Source organism: Glandiceps talaboti, chromosome 15 (assembly GCF_964340395.1).
Source record: "Glandiceps talaboti chromosome 15, keGlaTala1.1, whole genome shotgun sequence".
NCBI classification, from domain to species: domain Eukaryota; kingdom Metazoa; phylum Hemichordata; class Enteropneusta; family Spengelidae; genus Glandiceps; species Glandiceps talaboti.
In genome coordinates, this window is record NC_135563.1 from 11,754,651 (window position 1) to 11,781,318 (window position 26,668).

The 26,668-nt window shown below is 35.6% G+C and overlaps 1 protein-coding gene across 2 annotated transcripts in view; it reads left to right on the forward strand.

Annotated features, from left to right (window-relative positions):
* The window catches only part of LOC144446661 (neuronal acetylcholine receptor subunit alpha-10-like), an 86,247-nt gene that overhangs the window by 363 nt on the left and 59,216 nt on the right, over positions 1-26,668 (forward strand). The window contains exon 1 of one of the 2 annotated variants that reach the window (XM_078136476.1): positions 15,506-15,624. The exons of the other annotated variant lie outside the window; for it this stretch is intronic. The gene's annotated coding sequence lies outside the window, so the exon portion shown is untranslated. Of the gene's footprint in view, positions 1-15,505; positions 15,625-26,668 lie in introns of those variants that run through there. 2 annotated transcript variants of the gene reach the window in all.

Genomic DNA, 26,668 nt, shown 5'->3' on the forward strand with positions numbered 1-26,668 from the left:
TTTTTGTCACTCGAAGCACTATCAGCAGAAACTAAATATCTCAATCTACGCAAACTATTCAAGGATATTTCCGAATACAAACACGAGCCTTCGAGGCCACCAAACCGCAACTTGAACATTCCGAGCACTGTTGTTAATGTTATGATACAATAGCGGAAATCACATTCAAGAATGTTTCCTTTATACCGTCCAGCCCATTCTGAACGATTTCCGCATTTCGCGTATTTTTGATATTATGACAGAAGACGTTGCCTATGATAGTTGACATAACGGCGCCTATTCAAGCCAAATTCAATTTCCGAGTGATGTGACTTCAACGTTTATCACCTACAATAAGTGTAGTAAAATAAAGGAAGTGTATAACATGATATGACTTGTTTGTACACCTTGTAACATAAAAAAAGTAATTTACTGTTGGGATTTATGGCTGGTTTAGGCAATTTCTACCTGTACATATTTTGTGTTTTACATACATATTACCGTACTGGCATTAATTTACAACCGTTTGTTGCCGATGTCTTCCGTTTGTAGATTGGTGTTTGGGTATATATCGGAAGCGTTTACCATTAACGCTGACTATTATGTCTCTGGGTTCGACCATAAAAACCATTGTGAGGGAATGGACACCTAAGTAGTGTCATTTCATGATAAACTTAATAAGTGATGTATTGAAATACACCGTGATCTATAGTGATCTAAGTAATATATATGGATGTACTTCATTGAAGCCCAGATAACGTGGTTAATTTATAAATACACTTCATTACTAAGTGGATGAGAGGAAGGTATGTAACTGTATGTCTTTGGGGTGTAGGATATAATTCATATGGCGGGAACTAAACACTCATTACGAAACGAAGAACAATAATAGGTTGTCCTGGACCAATAACCCGTAACCACCAGGTACTTACTTAATTACACTAACTTTTAACATTTCGAGGAAACATCCAAGCCTTTCCTAGAACAAAGTCCAGGTGTTTCCTTTAACTTTGCAGTACCAAACTTAATAACTAATTGTGACTATTTCGGAATGCGCATGACAACTTCCAAGAATGCTTTGTTCCCACAAGACTAAAGAAATTTAACATTTGTTATCTCATATAATGTAATTCAAACTTTAGCAATGTAACATGAATAAAATTTGAATAAAATGAAATAGGTAAAACCTATATTTCTTGTTTTATTGTTATGTCCCTGGGCCAAAGTTGTGAGTGTGCATCCCGGGGGAGGGGGTTACTCCCATAGAAAAGGTATGTACCGCGGTTTTGACCCCCCCCTTTTCGACTCGTGTAGACTTTTGAGTCTTTTTTTTTTATCTTTCATGTTCTTTATTGAAAACCCATTGAAAACCTTTTGAGTCTTGATTTTTAAAGCATTATGTAGAGGATTGACCCACCTCTTTGAATGTACGTGTACTGCACGACTTTTGACCCCATATTTTGAACAAGGTTGTTTCCACGTTGGGTTGTTTTCAGTCATCTTTATTGGAAGTAGGCGCTCCTCCCCCCGGCCCGCCAATGACCTACAAAAGTGTTTCAAAAGTGTTCAAAACCCATGACTACTCAGACGATTGGAGCATCGCCGTGGCTAAATGTAGACTTTTCACCACTGTTTCTGGCCAAAACGTAGACTTTGAATTTTGTAGAGTTTGAGGTTGTAATTTTTGTCCACCAGGGTACATATGTATCTATTTCCCACCAGAGTACCCCTCCCCCGGGTGCACATATCTTTAAGATAAATTCTAATTATAAAGTATTCGCCCTTCGATGCACATCTTATATTTATTCAGACATATTTCGTGAGTTTACATATGACGTGAGAATAATCAATAGAAATTGAAAGAAATTGAACAGTTTACGTCTTAAATTTACTACATTGATATTCATATTGCGTTTATTCACATTCAATGCGCTTAGCGTTTCTTTGAATCCCCGTTTCTAATGTTTCATCACGATAGGTATCATCTTGATCTAGGTAACAGGTGTATTCTGGAATGAGAGTCTTAAGTAGCTCCTTAGCCAGTTTCGTAAGGATGGCGACGACACGGCGCTGATTGTTAAGGACTTCGACGTCTCTTTGCTACGTCTTATATTACCCTTAATTCAGAAATGAATGAGTCGCATGCATACAAACAATCACCTGTAACGTTGAGTTCTTGAAGTCTGTTTGATTTGTTGTTTGCGCACAAAATAATTAGTCTGCCCAACTAGTTCATTTTTTCTTGACAGTTTTCTTGTTGATTTTAATGAATCTAAAGAAAGTGGGGCCACGTCTAAATTGTATGCAATGCCTGAACTGTCAAATGTGCATGTATACATATAAGCGTTTTTGATGACGTCACCGGGCTTAGATTGAATGTAAATTCCACTTTAGACATACAGATAAGAGACACGGTACATAACACAATCACAAAACAATCAAATATTGTTTATTCAGAAATAACATAAAAGATTACCTCAGCTACATATATTATTATATTTTGTATGGCAGGCAAAGTATGATATGCCAGGTTGAAACTGAACACATCGTAAATACTAATCCATACTGATTCTCATCAAAATGGAACTACCTGTTCTTTGATCTGATGTGTATCATTGTAAACAAATTTCATAAGTTAAAATCAATTACTTTTGAAAAAAACACTCAAAAGTATAAAAAATGCTAATTCGTTTAATTGATATTCCCAAACTTTCACAAAACAATCATAATGAATGTGTATAACAGGTTGCTATTCTTCTGGTACAATTATGCTAATTAGCTAATTATTATGCAAGCATTTCATGACAACTACCATTATGTATTCAAATAGCATGCTTGTAGTTAATATTATTCTTTCTAATACATACAAAAAACTCGAAAATGGTCAAAATATAAGACGTGATATATTCATGCCAAAATTAACAACTTGTTGTTCTGCCTCAGGTGTATCCTTGTAAACAGGTTCTTAGAAAAACGTGAAAATTATAAAACAAATATGCTAATCAGGATAATTGATATACATACAATTTTATAAAAATAATCATACATGGTGTGACCAAAGAAAATTCTTCTATTAAGTTTCGTTTCGTTTGAGTGAAATCTTATCAAGATGCACATAAAAACAAATAACAAATGTGCTAATAAGGCAATTTTTTTATGTAAGGATAAAAACCATCTAAATTAAAAAGAATATACTAATAAGGCTAATTTTATGCATGCAAACACACATCTCCAACATTTTAATTTAGATGTAAATATTAATTTAACGTATAGATTTGGAATTGAAAAAATCCAAAACTATAACTGATGTATCGTTCACATTACTAAGGTAATGAAGTGTATTATGTGTCCTCTAGCACACTACACTAGAGTTTTATGAGGACGTGTGTTGAGGTATTTTTTGATCACGACGCCGTTTCCATTTTTTTTTGCTGTAGTTATATTAATTACCACAGCCTTCATTCGTAACAAACAAATAACCATAGTGTATCAATTAGTGTGATTGATTTGACTACGGCACCGAAGTATGTATTCACAAGCACGGTGGCTTATCTAACCCACTTTGTACTCGCTATCTTAGTTTTTTTACGACGGTATGTGAGGTGTAAATCAAACTAAGAACCCGATTGGTTGATAAGCGACGGTTTAGTAATTTATTACGGTTATTCTGTTTATGATATAATAATCGGCAGACACCGAGAAAGTCTCGAGCCGTATCTAGATTTATGATTAGTAATGCGAATTGACAAAATAATTTCTTGTCGTAAAAAGCCTAGTCATCGACACCAATTCCGCAGTAAGGCAGAAAGATTCACTAGTCCCCAGGAATCACAACTTAATCTTTGTCTATCCACACCAATAAATATTAAAAATAAATTTGCTAACTTGTGCGTCACTAAATAGCCGGGTAGACATACCGTAGGATTCAATGGAGATTACTTTGTGTTAATTCAATCTATCTAAAAATAATTTCCATTTTCTTCACGATCCTATAATTTCACGCTGACTTCATTTTCTTATTGACTTCGTCAAACGATACCGCTTGCATCAGTAACGCAAGGAGTACCATTATATTGAGTGATGCAGTACATGTGAAACAACGGGCCATCAACTCGAGCTTATAGGTGACGTGATGGCACTCCTGACCATGTCTGCAAAATGACCTATCATTATCTAGACGTCTAACATTCAATTCATTCACTGACCACACAGAACTCAAAATGTCACCCTTTAGGTGGTACGTCGTCAGTAATTCTTTTTGGCGCCTCGACTCGTGTATTCTTACATACATCTTAAGCTAGAGTGATACGAGTTTTTAGGTACTAATCCTGTACATCGCACGATCAAGCATTCGGGCTAGTAGTTTCCATTACTCTAATAGCCGCCATTTTATGTTCAACTAGTACATGTTAATATTTAAGGGTGACATTCTCAATCAGCATTTTATCTTAGAATTACTCAAATTTTCTTTTTCCCCATACTGTTAAAACCCCATAAATTCTGCACCTAGATCTGTGATTAATTATCTTATAGCTCTTATTTTGAAGAGTTTGGATATTTTACAAGTGGTGTCTGATGGGTTACTTTGAACATAAGACTTCAAACAAATTCATCTAGCTATAGATTTAAATCAAGATTCGCAATCATTTCAAACACCTCTTTGTTTTTCTTCTTCTTCTTGATCTCATTATATATAATTGTCTTGGACGTTAACCAATTTGATCCGTCGACGTGATCTTAATATGTTCATCTTCGCACAGACAACGCCAATCTGATATCAAGATATAGTGAGTATTCGAATGTATGATGCAGTCTGAAGCTTGATTCATTCATATTCTATATCACTATATTCATTGTCTGTAGATTATGAATGGCAATTGTTGTGCTATAGATATAGCATTTGTACATTTTGAAATGAATCCAGATTACACAGTGTTTTGAGTCCCTCTAAGGAAATTGTATTCTTACAAGGAATATCCCTCAACATAATCTTTGTTTGCTTTTCCTGAACCCTTTTAATGTACTTTTTTGTGTATGGAAGGCAGAATTACCATGGGAAGCGGAAACAAAATGCAAAGTGCAGACATCTGCAGACGAATTTTGAATTAAATTGATAGTCTGTTAAAGAGGTTATATTCCCCAAGTTAGCAATATGGCGGATAATCACACATTAAAAGCTACAGTAATGAATATGCATTCTCCATTCAACTGTCAACATAATCGGAAGAAGCACTCCGCTTGTCTCAATTTTTCTTAAGTCAGTCGAGGGCAACTTCCTTCCTGATTTTTGATGTTTTAGTTTTGACTAGGTTAGGGATGGGATACAGGTGATAGAGAGACAGATGTCTTCCTTGAAAATGATCATAAATTATTTCCAACACAAAGAAAATTGAAATCAATGCTAATATAATATGTACTTAGGATTGATACACGAAATAGGTCATGCCTTTCTCCATAATTACAAATGGAGAATCTTGTGTACTACTCGTAGTTCGAATTTTCGAATTAATGTACCCTCTAGGCTTCTAAAAACTGATAGAGTGCTGCCACTATGGAGTTAGGTTAAAAATCGATAAAAAGTGGGTGGGACTTGACTAGAAGTAAATGCAAATACCTGAGTACCATTCAATTTGAATATCCCACCATTATGGCAACCCTCGCAAGTTCACACCCCTTTTATACGAGAGTTGCCAGGTTAAAACGCCATGACATTTCAGGACAGCATACTTGAGAAATCAATGATCTAGTTATTCTGCAAAATCAAGAAAACGTGTTTTATGTAATCTAGGAAGCGGTGCCTTTCGTTTCAATAAATATGAATCATGCACAATATAGTTTTGTTGGCAAAATTCACTTTCATCTGGCCTACTATTTTGACGTTTTAGAACTGCAATGACACGTGCTAGTGTATAACAGAAAGAATAAACGATTAAATAGAATTAGTTAGACACTTGGCGTATGTAAAATTAGTTGAGCATGAACATACAAAATCAAAAGGTAATCTCACACGGTTATGAATTGCTGAGTAAACTCATATCTAAATACAATTTTCATCAGTAAAAATCATATGTATAAAGAAATAAGCAACATAAAGTGACACCTTTAGGGTGACTCTATGCAAATTTTTCATACTCGCCAGATTTAGGAGACACGAATGACACCAATAAGCTTAAAAAATTCGGTTCGTAAATGTTTACGATCCATCGTAAAGATGAACAATTAGAATTATTTAATATCAAACTCTCTGAAGCAGTGCAAAATGTTTATATCATTTTGATTTAGTGAATTTGGAATCTTATGTGATCGATTGCTAGGCATATTGCGGTTAATGGCCAACAAAACAAAAGCAAATATTACACTGTTTCTGGATTTTTTATGATAATATAAATACATGAGATATTGGATAAAGCGTTTTTTTTACATATGATATTATCTCACGGTATGTCTCCATATGCTTTTCTACTCTAATATATGCTATCTTCTTACCTACCTACCTACCTACCTACCTACCTACCTACCTACCTACCTATCTATCTATCTATCTATCTATCTATCTATCTATCTATCTATCTATCTATCTATCTATCTATCTACCTACCTACCTACCTACCTACCTACCTACCTACCTACCTACCTATCTACCTACCTACCTACCTACCTACCTACCTACCTACCTATGCATCTTCCTACCTACCTATCCGACTTACCTAGTACCTACTTAGCGGAATAGGACACACAGGCACATAGATATAGAGACATATGATACATGCACAGAGTACCCACAGACAGATACATGTATGTATGTATGAATGTATGTATGTATGTATGTATGTATGTATGTATGTATGTATGTATGTATGTATGTATGTATGTATGTATGTATGTATGTATGTATGTGTGTGTGTGTGTGTGTATGTATGTATGTATGTATGTATGTATGTATGTATGTGTGTGTGCGTGCGTGCGTGCGTGTGTGTGTGTATGTATGTATGTGTGTGTGTGTGTGTGTGTCTGTCTGTCTGTATGTATGTCTGTCTGTTTGTGCGTGCGTGCGTGCGTCTGTCTGTCTGTTTATGTGTGTACTATAAATAAATAAATAAATAAATAAATAAATAAATAAATATATAAATGTGTGTGTGTATATATATATATATATATATATATATATATATATATATATATATATATATATATATATATATATATATATATATATATATATATATACATATACACTTTACACCGAGGTTCTGTCTCTAAACGATATCGTAAACATACAGTTCTAACCCAATTATTTCGAAGAGACTGATCTCCTCTTCATCGGTGAGTCTCCAGTTCTGTCCTAACCCATGGTTTTCAGAGTGTATGGCAATAATACACCATTACACTGGGGTTCTGTCTGGAGACTCATCGATCAGTGTCGTCGAAATATGTGGGTTAGATCTGTATGGTTTACAATATTTCATATATTTGTCTTAAGTGTTTGCGAATTGACTAACTCTCGTTTAAGCTTTAATGAACGTCTGATTTGGAAAAAAACTACTTTTGACCTGAGGAAAATAACAAATCATTGTCAGGGAGATGATTACACAACCTCTAAATTACCCTATTATATCCTTTAAATAACCTTTGATGAACTATGTTCCTTCGGAATGTACTACTGTTAGGTCAGTGCTTTAGGTATAATGTAGATTAAAGTTATTTATCACAAATTTTCATCTACAGAAAGTAGACCTGGAGATGTTGCCTCATTTCTTAAAGCACATATTCGATCTTGAAAATCGCATACAATCGACCCGTAATATGTGTTGACAAAGTATACGATCTATTTGTCCTCGGGTGCGTACATATGTTAACGTCACATTTTACGTCTGTGTTATAAATCTATGAATAAGCATAACTTCGAAGAAAGTTAAACTTGCCATTGTAAAAGAAATGCTACCAAATCAGTGTGTACATGCGGCAGCAATAACATGAGAGATGTAACATAAGCAAATCACTGCAAATGGAAACACTTGGTGTAATATCAAGATAAAGTGACACTATGAAGATTTATTAAGCTATTAATCCATAAGTTACGAGGAGATGCGCTGCGAAAATTTTATTTTAGAGAATAAATTATAGAAAAAACATACATACCAGGTGGCGTTCGTATAAGTACGGAAGTCGTACCGTGTACCCTACATGTGTGATAGGGTTATGGACAAATTGTATTTTGCATTTTGTTGAAAATTATGTCTAATCTGAAAGACTGGAAATTAGACAAGTACCTTTTTCGGATGAACATTCAATTCAAACTCCCCCGCGCTTGAATGTATACTGCTATAAAAGTTGACTTTGCTAGCACGTTTTAATTCACACTCACGTTGACACTTTTGCAGAAGTACATATTTGAATTTGTGATAAGAATCCATATCCAAATTTAATATGTCCACCTTGTAACAATGAATACTTACAATTAAGTAATATTACACCCAATGGGAATCACTCTAGTAATGCAATATTTTGTGAATTTTTACAGGAGAAATGAAGATGTCTTTATGTTTCACTCATGAGACACAATGCTTTTTTAACAGGCAGACACACGCTATTGTGTACTGAAATGACGTCACTGTACTCTACTTCCCCTACTATATGAAAACTAGTACACGATGACGTCAACGAAATGTTTAAAGCACATGGAACTACCCTACTCGAGTATCTCCCAAATGGCTTGTCCTGAACGAGTCATCAACCAATATAAAATATTACTGCAATGAATGTGCTGCACTGACACGTATGATAGTATTACTGGTGGATGCAATTTGATGATTGACGGCTGGTAATATTTCCATCCTGGTGTTTGTAATGAGCCTTGATAAAAGTAATACTGTCGTTGAAGAACAACGTATCAGTAATGAGCAGGTATACTATAAAGTGTAGGTTACATGTAGGTAATCAGAATAACGTGCTGTCCTAGTACATATTTTTGGCTCTAATGGTCCTTTACGTAAGGGTAAAAAATTGGCAATTTACCAATTCCACATTGCGATAAACAATTATGTAGGAATTAAGAAACCATTTTTCAGTGGAATTGTCAAATTTCGTACAGATTTTCTTAAAGTCCAAATGATCCCATAGGTCCAATCGTCTTAACCCAAAAATGGCATTTGCTTTGATAATGACGTCATTTAGTCATTATTTTAAAAGTATGAGTAAGAATTTGTTGACAGTGGATAGCATGACCAAGAACACCTCTCCGCCATCGAAATAGTAACGTAAATAGCCTTCGGTACTTAAATAAAACAGTCAAGACATGACATAACATAACACTTACAGTCTACCGTGTTACAGCGCCGCATTATGTCACTTGGAGTGGTCATATGAATGACAAATAGGTATTTATTATATATATATATATTCAATTAAAACAGTTTTACCATTTTCTCCGTAAAACACAATTATGTGAAACAACATAGACAATCCCGTGTTTATAAATTCATTAATTGCAAAACAAAAACTTTAAAAATGTTTTAAAGGATTGATATTGTACGTACAAGAAATGATTAGTTTTGTAAACAAACTTAACATTCGTTAATGTTGAAATTGTTAGGTTTCTTGTTTTACATTTAAAAAAAGAAGACATTGTAAAGTTATTTCATTAATTTAAATGAATACCATTTCTTATATGTGTGGCCCCTTTCAAATACGGGTAGATTCTAAGTAACCATGTACTGACAACTGCAATACTTATACTTAGCAGGAATGCCACTCCTATTACTTTACATGTGGCATGCAATAGCATATATAGAGATAGTTTCCTATGAATAATCAGCAAACCACTTCAAAGATAACCCCACTTCACCTCTTCCTAAATGTGTCCCTTGTCAACATCAAAACTTCAACATATCGAAACTTGTGTATAAAATCACCACAAGGGAAGCTCGTAAAAAACGACGAACACAATTATGTTAATTTGATTGCGCGTGTTATCAGAGTCTGGACATGTGTTAAGACAAGCATATATGTCACACCGAGCTGCTTTATTTGACCTCGGGCAATTTCTGTTTGCCATAGCAGGTAATTAAGTCCCACTGAGCGAGACTATACTTTACAAAGCGATAGCGGGTCAAAAGATATAAAATAACACACGTGTCTTAGGTACAGCGATGTTGATGTCCTCTCAGTGGCCACTGTATAAACACCAGCATTGCAATTATAAAATGAACTATTAACCTCCGTGGTCCCAAGAGCGCTCAATAATAGCATAACACTTATGCAATATTACCAATATTGTAGGCGTCAACGTACCGTATTAGTATTACGTGTAGTTTCACACTGGATTTTAGATTAGATTCAGAACCTTAATCAGAAAAGTACACAGCAAGCTGCAATATCTTTCACGCAGTATATTAACTTTCATTGTTCGAAGTTCCTAGCTGAGATTGCTTCAAATGTATATTCGTATATGTAATGGTCTTTGTGTGTCATATCAACACATAGTGTGTGTAGAACAATCTCAACTGACTTGATTTGAATTAATCAGGGGATTAAAACCACTCGCAGCTTGCATAATATTGCAATTCAGTAAGACAAGAAATTAATTTTTAATCACGTCATGGTAACTATGTCTACTGCAGTATACCCACAAATTAGAATCTGAAAGGGCAAGGCTAATACATAGTCCAAGACACCTGGTGATGTAATGATATGGGACTACTTCTCTCTGGCTTAATACAGGACACAATAAAACTACGAATCCCGACAAGTGACAAGACGGCTTCAAATTAAAGCATGCCTAGCCTCGATATGTTTTATTCCATATTTTATATGCGACCATGCTGTCCCATCATGATAGCAGTATAATAGTCTTGTATTTACATTGTAAAACTCACAGGAGGTTTCCTCACAATTGTATATTCAGTGTGTAGTATTTCCTGATTTCAATCGTATATTAGTTTTGCCTACTTTTTATGGATGTCCACGTGCAATGCCCTCGAGAGGCAAATACGTATCAAAAGAATAACATCTTAGGAGATAATGATAAAGAAGTTAATTAATTCATTTAATTAGCTCAAATATACCCCCTTTCTTCTCCAGGTAATGCCAGTATGAGATGGCCAGCATTTGCCTGCAGAGTTTATGTTTTTTGATTTTCGTTATATATATATATATATATATATATATATATATATATATATATATATATATATATATATATATATATATATATATATATATATATATATATATATATATATATATATATATATATATTTATATCTTTTGCGTTTTATTATTATCATTCTGTATAATATTTCGGAAAACGGAAATTAGTGTATTCATTAAATATTACGAGATAGAAAAATGATGAAACTCTTAATTATCATCGAAAATTCCAAAAGATGTATTCAATCTCATGCATATTGCTATTCTATTGATACAAAATTTTCAAATATCACCGCTGCACTTGCATTACAGGAAAAATGAACTTGCCTTCGTGATTCACCCATGAGACATGGACCCATGAGACATGGTGTTTTTTAAAACACAGTCACAGATAGGCACAATTCAACTAAAAGCTAGCAATATTAGAGAAACTAGAATCCTTTACCCAACACATTAAACACGTTGCTAAGTGATAAAGCATTGCTATTCGTTGTCAGTGCACTAGAAACAATAGGTGTATGTGTGTGTGTATGTATGTGTGTATGTATGTATGTATGTATGTATGTATGTATGTATGTATGTATGTATGTATGTATGTATGTATGTATGTATGTATGTATGTATGTATGTGTGTATGTATGTATGTATGTATGTATGTATGTATGTATGTATGTATGTATGTATGTATGTATGTATGTATGTATGTGTATGTGTGTGTGTGTGTGTGCGTGTGTGTGTGTGTGTGTATGTGTGAGTTTGTGTGTGTGTAAGACTTGCATCATTTGTGCCATTATGGATTGTAAGAAACCTTGTAATACAATGAGCAATGAATATAATGTGTTTTATGTTGCGAGTGTAGCTAAGACATGAAATGACACCAGAAAGTAAGAGTGTATAAGGTATAGTGGTCTGGATGACCAGCCTGTGGTTCTAACCACAGTGAAGGTATAAATCATAACGATACTGTATAGGAACTAAATAGAACAATTGTGTAAACGTTTCAACATGTTATGTTATATAAGCATCGCTAGATTGCATGATATTATTCGCGCGCGCGCGTGTATGTGTGTTGGAGGGGGGGGGGTTTACAGTCCCTGTGACGTACCATACAAAACTATTTCCACGACCTGAGGTGTAGGGAAATAGCTGTTGCTTTAAAATAACTTTAGAAGAATTGCTAGCAGGATTACTTAACTATTGCACGGTGACGTCATGATTCAGTGCACATGATTACCACCTCGTTTTCTGCAGACGACGAAAGGTCGTTCGACAGTTTTGACAGGGAACGTACTTGGTGAGGCAGCACGTTTTTTATCATGCTACTGTGTGTATTTAAGCTGACGTAGCCATTTCCTCCCTTGCGCCTAAAATATATATAATATTTACATGCTTTTGTTGAACTGAACGGATAACCAAACAATCATTGCCAGTCGACAGATGTAAAATTCTTACCAACACAAAGGTATATAAATACACATGATATATGTGACAGTGTGTATATAAGCTTATGGCCGTTGTTTCGCCTTTTAGATCGATTTGACATGTTTTGGTATGCCATTAGCTGTGCAACGTTAACGGTAAAGCGATTACATACCTCAGCTGCAATTTGAAGTATTTGTAAAATTAAGCTTTAAGTCGCTCCTTACTCTATCTAACCTTAGGCTGCTTGCATTTGTTTTAATCAGTGATGGCTAAGGTAATTAATATAAACAACTGATTGCACTTACCTTGTATGTCTAGGGGGAAGATTTTGTGCATGAAATCTTCGTGTTTCATGCTTGAATAAGTTGAAACGATACCCAATCCAAGGGGACGAAAACCAATGAATAATTTACAAGACACGTCTCTACTAATAAGATAGGGGGAAAGCTTCAAGAAACGTTGTGGATGTCATGCAAGGCAATGTTGTTTATCAAAGATGAATACGAGAGATTGGGTCCAGCAAAAAACCCAACAAATCTACCAGTAGAAAAATGAAAATAAGCTTAAAGAGAAATCTTAGTGAGTTACTTTAGTTTAATAACTTGCTGAAATAATTTGAAATGCAAACATGAGGCCCTTGTGTAAAGCAGGTCGAAATGCTTTGAACTCAGGGCACCTAAGCTGACGGCATTGAAAAAGGTGAAACATTTGACCCATGACCTCATCAGAAAGGGCATGATCCTTTCCCCCTTTCCTGACTCATACATGTTATACGGGTCATATATATACGTTTCTCAGGGAAGGGGTTTATGGCGATAATGGAAATCATTTGTGAGATGGCGTATGAAACCTTCATTATTGTCGTCATAGTACACGACTTTAAGGGTTAACCTGGATATCAGTACTGACTTTGTGTCTAGACTTGCTACCGTGACGTTATTTAAGGCATATATTACAAAATACTGCATAGAATGAGATATATTTATGCGAACTGGATGACGGGAAAATAAGTCTGAGCGGTCACGTCTGAAATATAGTATAAAGACAGAGGGCGCTGTTTAATTTTACAACAACCGCCCCACAGGGCAAAAGGTTCCTCTTGCAAGCTTCAAGAGTAAAATATACGCCTCGTACACCAATTTCCCAGAACAATAAATTTATTTTCTGTCTAAACTTTGCCACCTGAAGGATTGTTCCTGCCAGTGGGCGTTTTGAACCTTTTAGGTTAATTTTGATATGATTTTGACCTCTATCTTAAAAAAATATGCGCGGTGACCCCGTTATTTGGGAATTAATAGGGTTTGAATAAAGTAACAACGCAAGTTTAAAGGGGCACAGGTGAGAGTACACCTATTTCGGTGTACTGTTTGCTACATATTTTAAAAGGTACTCGCAGTGCGCAGTATTGTACTTACTGAAGCACTCTTACTAAAGTCAAACCTGTTATTAAATTATAACTCAAAAACTATCCGATGACGTAATTTATCATACGTATCAAAAAAATGTTCAGGAAATCCCGACTATGCAAATCAACTATTCTAACAAAGCCATAAGACAGTTGTAGTGTTATAGAAGACATGCATCGACATTGACATAATACTGGAATGTGGTTTTAAGTGAGCAAAAGGATTATAGCATGAAAGTTCAGGCTTGTGAAGAAGGCTAGAAGAAAATTGTGTATGGCTGGCAGTCTGCGCTGCCTAGCTTGCTACGCGTTGCAATGGGCAATGCGGTAATGAGTAAAAACACCTTTGAAACTCAGCTTGGTACACATTAAGATTGTTATTTCACTTTACGTTTAATGCAGTACTAGTTTGTTGCATTGATTTAAGGTATGAAATATTCACATGTATGGCATGCCTCGCAATCTGTATCCACTCTTACTGGTGCTGTTATATTTATGCAAATATCATGAAGTGATTATTTTGAAACAACACCATTACAAGATATATAGCAAACGGAAATTAAGGTTATAAATAAATCTGATGTCATAATTAAGTAACTACTAATTATAGTTATTGATTACATGAATACTTTAAAAGTAAACAAAGTTGACTAATTACGGAAAAGTTTGTTTACAGTTGAACTGCCCAATTAAAATATTTAGCTTTTTTTTGTACTGCTCCTTTGATTATTAATTGCTGTAAATCGGTCAATTTGTACAGATACTTCTATCACAGTTTTTAGGTAAATGTAACAAACACAATGTCAAATTAACATGATATATTGATTTCAGTGAGAAAGGTAGGTTTAAGTAATCGAAATTAGATGAGATTGTAAATCTCGATAATGATGGAACTATTGGGTCACAGAAAAATTTGATTCGTTTGGACAAGTATGTCCCTCTACGCGAGATAGATATATGCTAAGTACTGCCTCGTTTGAACAAATTTGTCCCTGTATGCGAGATAGATATCTGATAATTATTACAAAAGACACTTTAGGCAGATATTGTGTACTGTAGGAACGACAAATGTGCGAAGACATGTCATTTTATTAATCGGAGTGTTTTGTAATTTGTCTCTGAACACTCCTATTTGCACAGAAAGTGCATAGGTAAAACCAGTATTTCATATATCCCTCGAAATGATTCAGTGTGTAAATTAGGCAGCAAGATAAATAATTAGAGAATTGATTTCCATTTATCTAAACACGGTAGCCTAGAAGACTGCGTTATCTAGAATGCAGAGATCGAGGACACTCAATGTCACGGTGATAATTATACGATTGAACAGAAAAGATGCCCTGGGCGCCGAAAGTTCAAAAGGGCGATAGCGTACAAAGTTATCCCAATCAGTTGAAAACATTAAATCAGAGAATTTCCCTCAGGGAGGAATTAACGGCCATAAACTGATAAAAACATCATTAGCGAGAGTCTTGTTTATGGTGGATAAGATAAAGGTGCATATAATGTAGTAAATGCGAGTAAGTTGAGGGGCTATAAATGTCTCTATTATTATGGCAGTACCGATCGTGTTGGTCCATTCGTCGAAACGGTGTCCCGTACACGGTGTATGTGCCACTACAAAGAGGTCAACTCATATATTCGACACATGATATCATATACTGGTCCAGGTAAGTGTATGTAGTGAAACTGAGGCGTGGTGGACGAATGTCCATGCATCACACATCAAAGAACACGCGACCGTGCAGCGAGCACATAGCGATTGATTCTGTCACAGTGCGCCTACAGTGGAATCATACTACGAGTTTTCTAACCCATTAGTACAGACTATTACTGTCTTTAAAAAACCAACTTCGTCTGTAAGTGGTTCGTACTCGGTAAAAAGCGCATACACAACATTTGGGGGATGTGATCGGAGACTATTTCCACATATTAATCATACATCAAATCTCAATTTTTTTCAATTTGTGTCGGCGATTGAAAACGTATGACATTCTAAGTAGCATATAACCCCGTGTCACTTGTCAATCATGTAAGTAAAGATTTAAAAAAAAAATGAAAACTAATGTTAAAACAGGCACCGAGTCATACAGTCACTGAGTCATACATTGAGTCGAACGTTGAACAGTGGACAAATATAACCACATTAGTAATTTGTTGGAAAAAGAGTTAGTGCAAATTACACGTGTTCAACTTTTATTTTCCAACGATTCGACTCTTTGTATAGAAGGTCACATAAGGACAACTCCCAGTTGAAAATTAAATTTTGTCCCTAGTGTATTTGTTGTTTTTACGAGCGCAATAAATCACGCCATTGTATATGTTGTGTTTTATAAATTGGTTCAAAGCAGCCTCCTTTATTAGCAGATAAGGGGATGGTGCTTTGAACAAATGCTAAACTTTAGGTGCATGTCTTTCGTTGGCAACCAACCAAGCAGCACACATTGCATTGGACAAATGTATCAAACGACCTTGTGCTTTATGATAGAGGTAATTGATGCTTTCAATCAAGTGATACTAATTAGGACATCGAATGAAATGGACAATGTCTTAAAACAGACAAATATATTTTAAGTGTGTTCTGTCCCCCCCCCACTGTGACCTCCCCTAAATGGCATATTTTATTTAAAATATTGCTGTACGTACGTGTAAACTTTTGTTCAAGTAATGAATATACACTATTGCATTGATCCAAGTCCTACTAAAGATTAGGACTCGTAAAAAAAGCTTTGGGTGAACGAACAAAATTTGTTTTTGTTCAAACACTTTTTTTGTTCAGTTTGACATACTAGATTGTTGAATCGATCGGAGGATTAATTGACCGAGTTGTTTATCAGAAAGCAATGTCAATACTTAACACACCGAGGGGTATAACAGCGACAGAATTGCGTTTCTTTGACAGATGCATCTGCTGCAATTTTAATCTCAATCTAACTGCTCAGCCGTAGTCAGGAAGAAATCACCGAACTTACGACTGAACACATTTTTAAAAGAGCAAAGTAAATCGTAATAAGGGGTTATATACTCATATTGTGGTGGTAGTCATGGACAGCATGTTACATCGAGTAGTTGGCCCAACGCTGTCCGTTTAAAATTAACCGAACAAATAATGAGGTATCGAGGGAAAAGAACACAGATGTTTCTCATACTGCTTGGTATTATATAAAAGGCTTTCAGCGCTAAAACAATCTAGTCCACAGCTGATACAATTTTGTCTGATATCTACCAACTTACAAGCTGTTGAAGGGTATATGTTTTCAGTAATTTCGTCAATATGCTCCACTCTCATGTATACTATCGCATTGTGCACGTATCTATTGAGATGTGTGATTGCAACCATCCCAAATTGTAATAACACGTGTAACCCACAGCGAGTTGTAAATAGTTGCTGAAAGGTATGTGGAGTGATAGAACTACTAGTAGACCCAATTTCTAAGGCAGCATACTCTGTATTAGAAAATGACAACGTACTGACTATTAACTGTGGTACAGATAAATTTCACGACGACATTTCCAGTATGTCTATCCCCACAGCTGCTTTCCGATCCAGGACAATTTTCGCCCTAATTAGTAAGCACGGTAGCATTTTAAAGTCACGCTCACTACCACATTGACTTATTAACCTAGCTAGCTCGCTAGGCTGAACGAAGCCAAGGGAGTAAGCAGGGAACGGGCAGTAGCGATTCCCGACTGTTTGTAGGGCATCCCTGCCTGACTTGTGTATGTCACAGAGGTGGATCATTACACAAATATGCACAGCAGTAGTTATTGTATTCAGGCCGTGGGTCGAGACAGCTGTGTCCTTCTAAATACAAATCGGATCTATTGGAGTTAATACCTCCAATCAAAGTGAACAATTACATACTCTGTTTATATAAAAATATGTAAATTCTTAAACTGAATTCAGGTCTATCACCTCAGCATTGTATATCATTTTTAGGGGCTTAATATGACACAAACATTGTCCTAACAGTACTTCATACCAATTTAATTTGATTTCCTTTACGATATCGATTTTTCATTACAATTCAAATTGTTTATTTACGGCCCTAGGCCTGTGTTGAGGTGATGCTGTGAATTACAAGTAAAAGGCAGACGTAGACAGAGGCCGTGACCTTAGCCGAGATCCTTTCCCCATATGATGACAGTGAGACATCGCACATATAGTATTTCACGTGTAGTTAATTGGCATGCTAAACACAACTGGGTTTTTTTATGGTTCGCTAGTTAGATCACAGTCGTGACAACACGTCTACGTCACTTTGTTTGTTTACTTTGTTAGGTGGCCCTGTCCTTAAAATGTGTGTATTGATGGACGTTTGTCACCAGTAATATTTCTGTCTAATAACACGATCCGGGTGATATAGCGTTCCTGTGAAGAACTGACCCGCGATGAAGTAACATATCTGTTTACATTTGTATTATCAAGCAGCCACACGAATATAAACGTTACACTTTCTGCTGTATTCATAATGGAGGTGCGTTTCATCAAGGCGCAGTACGTACACGCTGTAGGTAGTTTCATCAGCTCCGCCGCGCCAAAGTCCGACTTTTCACCTCCCTCCCTCCTCAGAAAAGTTAAGTGTTCCATGTATCGAGGTATAAATGGTATATGACGAGCCATAGATCCATTCGATATTATCCAAAACTCGTTTACATATAGATTAAATTTAGTGCATTAGTTTTAAATACTATACATTAGAAATTAATTTTAAGTTCCAGTCATATTTCTTTTACCATTTGATCGTAAATCCGATCACGGGAATTGAAAAAAAATGGTAACTGACTCGTAAATCATACCTTGCAACTTAGCTCGTGTAAACTTCACCCTCCTGTACACCCCTCGAAAGTAATGTATGCAACCAGATTGACTCGAAATGTCCCTTGAACTTTCAGAGTTGCCGATGCTTATGGTGAGCGTAGCGTTAGGTAGGATGTCTTCTTTGTGACAGTAATTTGCGTTCTTGTTTTGATCACGCCAGGCGATGACGTCTTAAAATCTCACAATTTCTTGCTTGACTTTGTCATATTTTTTTTTAGATGTTCCGAAAATGTTTTCGAATTCTCTATAGAAAAGTTTAGGTTCGACAGTAAAAAACTAGGTTGGGTCGGAATACCGGAACAAACAATTTGTTTTGGCCTAAATTCGACTCCTTATGTGGATACTTCGACTTATATCAAAACCTCTGAGAAACCCTTGAACTCGCATCCCTACATTTCCTCTGCCTTTACTCACGAAATGGAACATATATATGCATCATGAATTTGTATAATGTGGTTTTCTTTGTTTAAAATATGTAATCGTTATTAGCCAAAACACGCGATATGGTTAATCATTTTATTTACGAAACAAATGCATAAACTTGGACAGCGCCATATCATTGATTAGTAACCGAAACATTACCGACAGATTTAATATCAACTGGCGGCATTTTCTTTCTTGCGGCATAAACAGTTTCCCCCCGGAGAGTTTAATTTGTTTATCGCGATTAAGTAAAGTTCATGAAAGTAATACGTGATGAGATCTGCAACGGAAGCTGAAATAAAACTCATTTTGTCATTATACAGTGAGTAAAAATGGGTAACAGTCAGTTGTAAGTTGATATTGGGTTAGTGTCTTTGGGGCATGATGTATCTCTGTTAGAGAGAGTTATATTTTATTAAATGGCAAGGAGTCAACTTAGGCGATTCTACCCATCCAGTGTAACATCGTCTCATCAATATAGAATGCGTAGGAGAAATAATATAACTTCTTTTTCCAGCAGGAAAGACTAACCAGCGACAAAGTGATGAATATTAATAGCAAGCTCGCAGATAGCTCCTTCCTGAAATTACTTGCTAAAGGAAATTGAAGTTGTAGACGCAATGTGTAAAAATAGATTACCATTTCAAGATATTCACATGAATGATATTATTAAAGATGAAGAAAACATCTTGAAACGAAATGAAAATATGTAGTTATTCTTTTCCAATATTCTTCGCATACCCGCAAAAGCCACCTTGGGACTACAGTTTGAAAATTTGCAATCCCGCTTGGTGTAAAATTCATGAAAAAATAATTCACTCTCTTGTGTGCACAGTCATATGTTGTTATATATATAGAACCATTGAAAAGCTATCTTTTGATTTAGTTTGATGAATTTAAATTATATAATTGACTTTTCGTGTGATCAATCACGGTCGGCATGACAACTCCTTAACAGGTAGTGCCTGTGTGTGATATATTGCATTTTAATCTCTTCCGACGGCTATGTCTGAGGTTTTTTCCTGTCGTTAAAGAATTGCCGCATTACATAACCCCGTTCGGTGTGCAATAACTGCCAGATATGAAGTCATGAGTAATATTTTATCCACGATAACAATTATAAATGTATTTGGTTGCCTATATTGAATCACTGTGATACGCAAAGTATCTCAAATCGTGTATGAACAGTTAGAACCTTTGAATTGGTGATATTTTTGTAGTTACTCTGCGATTTAGTAAAATGTGTATTAAAATAATAAAACTAGATATGCTTAATAACCCGGCACTGGTTTTATAGTGAGTGAACGTTGGAAATCCATTGTTTATTATCAAGGATATGTGCAAATGTAGTGTTTATTGTTTTGATTGCCTATACTTTTTAAAATTTATTAGTTTTGATCCCATATAGTTTATCACGGTTTGATTAAGCTTGATATATTTGCTATAAATCAGTAAACACATTTGTTCAGCAATGATTCCTAATTATTGTGTAGCTTACCATGGTAGCTTCTTGGGGGCTCAGCTACAAACACCTGCAACTCGCTGCAATCAATAAGTCGGCATGGAACGTTCCAACACAAGACACCCGATCACTTTTATATCACACACGCTATATGCTATATAAAAAATAATAAATTGTGTTGACTAAAATTGAGGAACGTAATTGAAATTGATTGACTCAAATTGTGACATTTTCAATTAATTTGTCATTGCAACTTTTCATTCACTCTTGGTGGGCAAATTATAAACAGTTGTCTGCAAATATATGTCGGACTTTGGGTCTTTGATATGACATAATATTAAACGCACTGAATGATTATTTGTTTGAATCTAATAACAGCTTACTGATTGGTTGGTGTATTGCCAATTTAGCCTAAATAGCAAGCAAAAATACACTTACACACATTAAAATCAGAAACGGACTGAACAACAACTATAAGGAGTTACAAAAGAAAAACTAAAACTGAAAAAGAGAAGTTGACAGAATATTTACATCTGGTATTAAAAGATAGGATTTACATTTAATTTAAACAGATTTCAAACTTGAACGTGACTTGATAAATCCATATTAAGACTGTTCCGGATTTTAACATAATTGAAGATAAAACTTATCATAAATATGAAGAAGTTGCCACTAATTGATCAGTAAAACATGCATCTTATAACCTTTAGGCTGGATGCCAACGTGGTATCACATTATGTCTAACCCCGTCCGGTCAAGCTGTGACTCCTATCAGTCATGGACCAAAAGTTGTTCATGCAAATGAGTAAACCCCAACTGTTGTAATGATGTAAACAGTGTATGAGAAGCGTCCTGGACTGACAAATATACCATATTTGGACATTACCTAACTGTCCCAATAAACACTAACTTAATATTTGGTTAGAATTATAATTGGTTAACAAAGACATTGTGTTAATGACTGTGTGGATGGCTGTGGTTGAATTTTAAATTTCATCTCATATATGAGGATTTCATTGAGCTGAACTGAAAGAGAGACCTGAAAGTTATAACTTTATATGTTGCGCCCTCGTTTTTATATTTACCAGTGCCACAATATGATGAACGGAAGGAAAACAATTTCTATGTCCCTTATCTGTTCACTTCTGAGAACGGATGAATTAGGTTACGAGCTAAAGACAAGGTAATAATATATCACAAGTCACGAACCAAGCAATAAATTTCAAGTTATGATAATCCTCATACAAGTATTTAGTTTTACGTTTTATTGTTACAATAAAACCCAGAGTATACCCAAAGGCAAATTCTTACATGTTTCGATCGTTTATTTACTGCAGAGTACACATTAGCATTTATGAGACTATTTGCTCGTTGTCGTCGCTCAAAGGTAACATTAGGTTGTCACGGATTTCCCGTGTATGGAAGGCATCCTTCCCCGACTGAACGTTAAAATGCACTTCCGGGACGATTGTATTCATTGGCAGGATATTAATTCGAGGCTAATTCTGTGTCATCTATGAAGTTATAATACACGCAATGGCTATTCAACCTTTCTGACACTTTGTCCTAATGCTGTCATGTACTAAGTGAATTTTGATACATGAGTAAAATTACTATTGAAAATCTTAATGCAAATACCATAACGTTGGATTCAATTGATGCAACCCCCATTAATCATTAATTACAGGTATTTTTTGTGTTGTGTATTTATAACTGGTGACATCTACGTCTTCACTTTAGTTTGTTATCTGAGCAATAGTTTTGATAAATTTGCAACTTTTAATAAAGTGTACGCATTTTTGGAACATTGGAGCGACCATTAACAATAGCGGGATGAATGTGATTACAAGGATTTTTGCGAATGTGCGGAGCTCTGAGGATAATTTCACTGAAAGAACGCTTGCTGAGATACATTAAACCAACCTGCACTTGAACCCTAATGGAAATAACAGTTAGATATTCGTAAGATAATGACCGCGTTATCTAATTGTAACAAACTGAAACAACACGGAATGTACTTTGACAGCAGCATCAGCTATAATCCCATGAGAACGCGCCTCGCTTATGACTCACGTTGACTGTTCCCATAGTAACTAAAATGGCGCCAACACCACTAAACTGAACGCCAATAATACAAGTCTGTGTAATATAATAAGAAAGCTGTGTAAACGCATCCTTGTCAAGAAGTGACCGCCTTAAACTTAGCCATCGATCATTCAATTTTGAAATAGGGAGTAACATGGTGACAAAGATAACCTTTTGCCATCAAGTAATTTTAAGTAATATGGTAGGTTATTTTTAGTCCTTTTTCAGTACGATCTCATTTGTCAAAGGCTCTTTACAAAGCAATCAGGCAGTAAACTAACAATGGAAGCCTCGGGTTAGTAAAGAAAGGATTGGAACACTGAAATAAATGGTAAACATGTTACATGGTAAATATATGTATTGTATGTAAAACATTCTAAAGATCGTAAATATTGATGAAACGTTATTCAGTGTTTGTTGTACATGTTTACTTTACCAACTCATTGACAAGCCAGATGGACAAAGTTTCTGTCCTACTTTACGCGTGTATATGGTGTAAAGGGAAATTATATGAACTAATAATACACTGAGCAATAACAGTTAAGCCCCCTCCCTGAATTCGCATATATAGTACATGATATAAATTGTGCAATAACTCATTGGGTTGTTATTAAATACCCCCGAAATGAGGATGTAGCCTTGCCTTAAACATCAAAGAGAAACCTGATTTATCTGGGAGGAATAGTGGCTCTGAAAAGAGCCGTTCTGTATGGGCAGATCCCAGCACCTCAGTGCTATAGTATAGTGAGCCAATCTCATGCACTTGTGACACCTCTCATACACTGTGACATGCTCTTAATAATCAACTTTCGAATGTGTCCTCAATAGTGATGTTGGTCCACTCGAGGATCAGAGCCTATTGGAGGTTCTGGTCAATGGAAGGTTGAAGCTACCTGCTGCTGACTTTTCTGTTAAACATGTTTTCACACAATGCTCTATCAATAAACATATCACTTGGTAGGAAGCACCAACCATGTAACACTTGTTCTGTCATGGTTTAGCAATGAATTCCTGTTGATGTTTGCTCCAATGCCGATTACTCAAACGTAACAAATTAATCATTAAGATTGACAAATTATGGTATCAAATACATTGTGAAGGCCTTGAATTTGTTTACTTTGAAACAATTCCCCAAAAGCGACAAACTGCTAGATTTTACAGATTTGGACATACATAATAATTTCATATAAGAAGCTATTCGTTACGTTGTATCATATATGTACACCACTTTCAGCTATCCATAAAACTCCTGACTGACATGTCGGTATAATAACGTAATTCGTTTATGACGTAACTATGTACTGTAGTCATTGAAACCAATTATCCTGTACTTGATTTGACAACTCCAGTGATTGATGACGTTATGATGAGAAGGATAAACACTGTAGGGTACCACACAAATTAATGACGTAACCAGGAAACAGCAGAGTTCGAACTCATGCCATTTTTAGGAGACTTTCTAATTTTATAATTCAATGACGGTATTATGTGATTTCCCAATAAGTACAGTTTTTGTGTGACCTAGCTTTGCAAGAAGAGTCTTTCACTCTCCAGCAGTAATATTTCAATGTATGGAGGTTTTGTGTATGCAAACAAAGAAGATGGATCTTTTCACGTATTACAAATGTATGCCATGTGGTACAAGAACCTTTTTCTATTTTAATCGCAAGAAAGAATGCCATTAGCGTGGGTAATTGAACTGGTGTAGCAGAGTCTCCACATAGCCTGCAAACATGGTGTTTTTGAAAAAGTTTCGTTTGCATCCATTAACCATAAAGACAAGTCAGCATAAGATTTAGCATATACCATTTCGGCGTTCATGCTACTTAACAAAGGTCAGACAAACTTTCCGTCTGACCAACTAGGTCACATCCAGGTGATTTAACACAATCAACATAATATAGGCATCATGTGACTTAAGCAACGAATCAGCTTCTACACATGGTATCCATGAAAAATACTGAAATTGGTAAATACGAGTTCACAGGCTGAGTGGAGAGAGAGTGCTTGCTAGAACCACCACTTCACCTACTGCGGAAGCTAGCACGCCGCGTTTGCTGAAAGGAATGATACAAGACTGTGTTATCCTTCAGACAAAGAGGAAATCTGTGATTTGATGAATTTTCAAAATATCTTGAATAATAGAAAAAAAGAGTAGAAAAGAAAGCAACGACAACAGCCCGGGAGATCTACTGGCCGATAAACTTAAACAGTCTTCTGACTCTTGGCCTCACTCACAAGTAAAGCAAAACTCTGATCGCAGCAAAGATTGTTAAGTAAGATAGATATGCACGCAAAATATGAACGTATCTTTGTTATCTGTTAAAAATGATAACAACACCGATTGTCAAGTTAGATATGCATGCGGAATGTGAATATATCTTAATCATGTCCGCAAAAAGTGATCGCAGAAACGACTGTCATGTCAGATATGCAAATATATCTTTGTCATCTCCACTAAAAAAGTCAGATATACACGTAAAATATGAATATATCTTTGCCATATCTCCACTTAAAATGGTTGCTGAAAAGTTAGATAGTAAGTAAGCACGCAACATACATATGACTACAAATGTATCTTTTCAGTCTCTCCTAAAAGTGAAAACTGAATCGGAAGAATGTCCTTATAAGATCGTCGTAAGTCATCACTTCTGAGACTGACCCAGAGGGTATGGATATATTGGTCATATTATTTTCAATCTACTTTCAAATATGTAATACGAGTATCTGCATTGTTTAAACTTATGATCACATTATATCATATCGAATACTAGTACTGACGAGATGCCACCATGTATTGTAAAGGTTAAATCATTTCTGTTATTCATCATACATCGATGTGTTTACTGTATGAAACACTTTCATCCTAAGCCTCACATGCACATGTGTGTGTGTACTTTCGCCTATAAATGTATTTGCAATGATCATTCCGTAAAGTCTGGACAAGTAACAGTTGTTAGTGTAGTCAGATTGGGGACAGTTGGCTACCACTAAATAAATACCACATTCAACGACCTCATGTTGGCACACCATATTTGGGAATAAGGTCACAAGATCGTGCACATTTAGACCCAAATGAGGAACTCCTGTTACATATTGTTTGACAAGATATTAAACGATTTCACAACTGCGCTCGATCCTTAACTTTGATGGACAAATACATCATCACGGGAGGGTATCGAATATCGCAAGCACTGTTAACAGTGACATCTATGTGTCTGAGTTCGTTAAATGCTTACTGTTAATTCCACGACATAAACCTTTAGGGAGGGCAGTGCGAAGATTTACGAATAATGTATTTAAACAGTTTGTAACCACACTCGTTAATTGATATTGCAGAAACCGTAGGAGTCAACGGACGAGTATTCTATACAGCACTGGTATGTTTAAGTACTTTAAGTTTCATGAACACATTTTTATTACACAGCAATGGAAAGTTGTAAAACTATCTCTGATGTACCTTGCATCACTAACGGACACATAAGGAGGTTTAGGTATACATCTTGACGGAGTGATTATTCGTAGGGGAGTCGTAACGTTTTTTTTAGTCGTGTATGGCACTGGGAGATAAATAATAAAATGTGTGCCTTATTGATTTACAACAATGTACTGAATCAATGCAATTGAAAGGTCATCTAGAACGAGCCGCAAAGTCAATGTTATTTTTCTCAATAACGCCTGCTGATCACATGTTCCAGGGATACGTCATATAGTTCTTGATTTTTAGAATTTGCAAAAATCCTCAATTTGTCAAACTGCTTTACGACAACTAATGTATTCATTTAGTTAGGTAAACCCGGAAGGTAAACGACATTATACACGAAGGTTATTATCTTGAGTGTCTAAAGATGTAGCTTCACACGTCAAGATGTTATTTAAAACCCATCTAAATTTGCTGCGAGAACAACAATTTGTTGTTAGT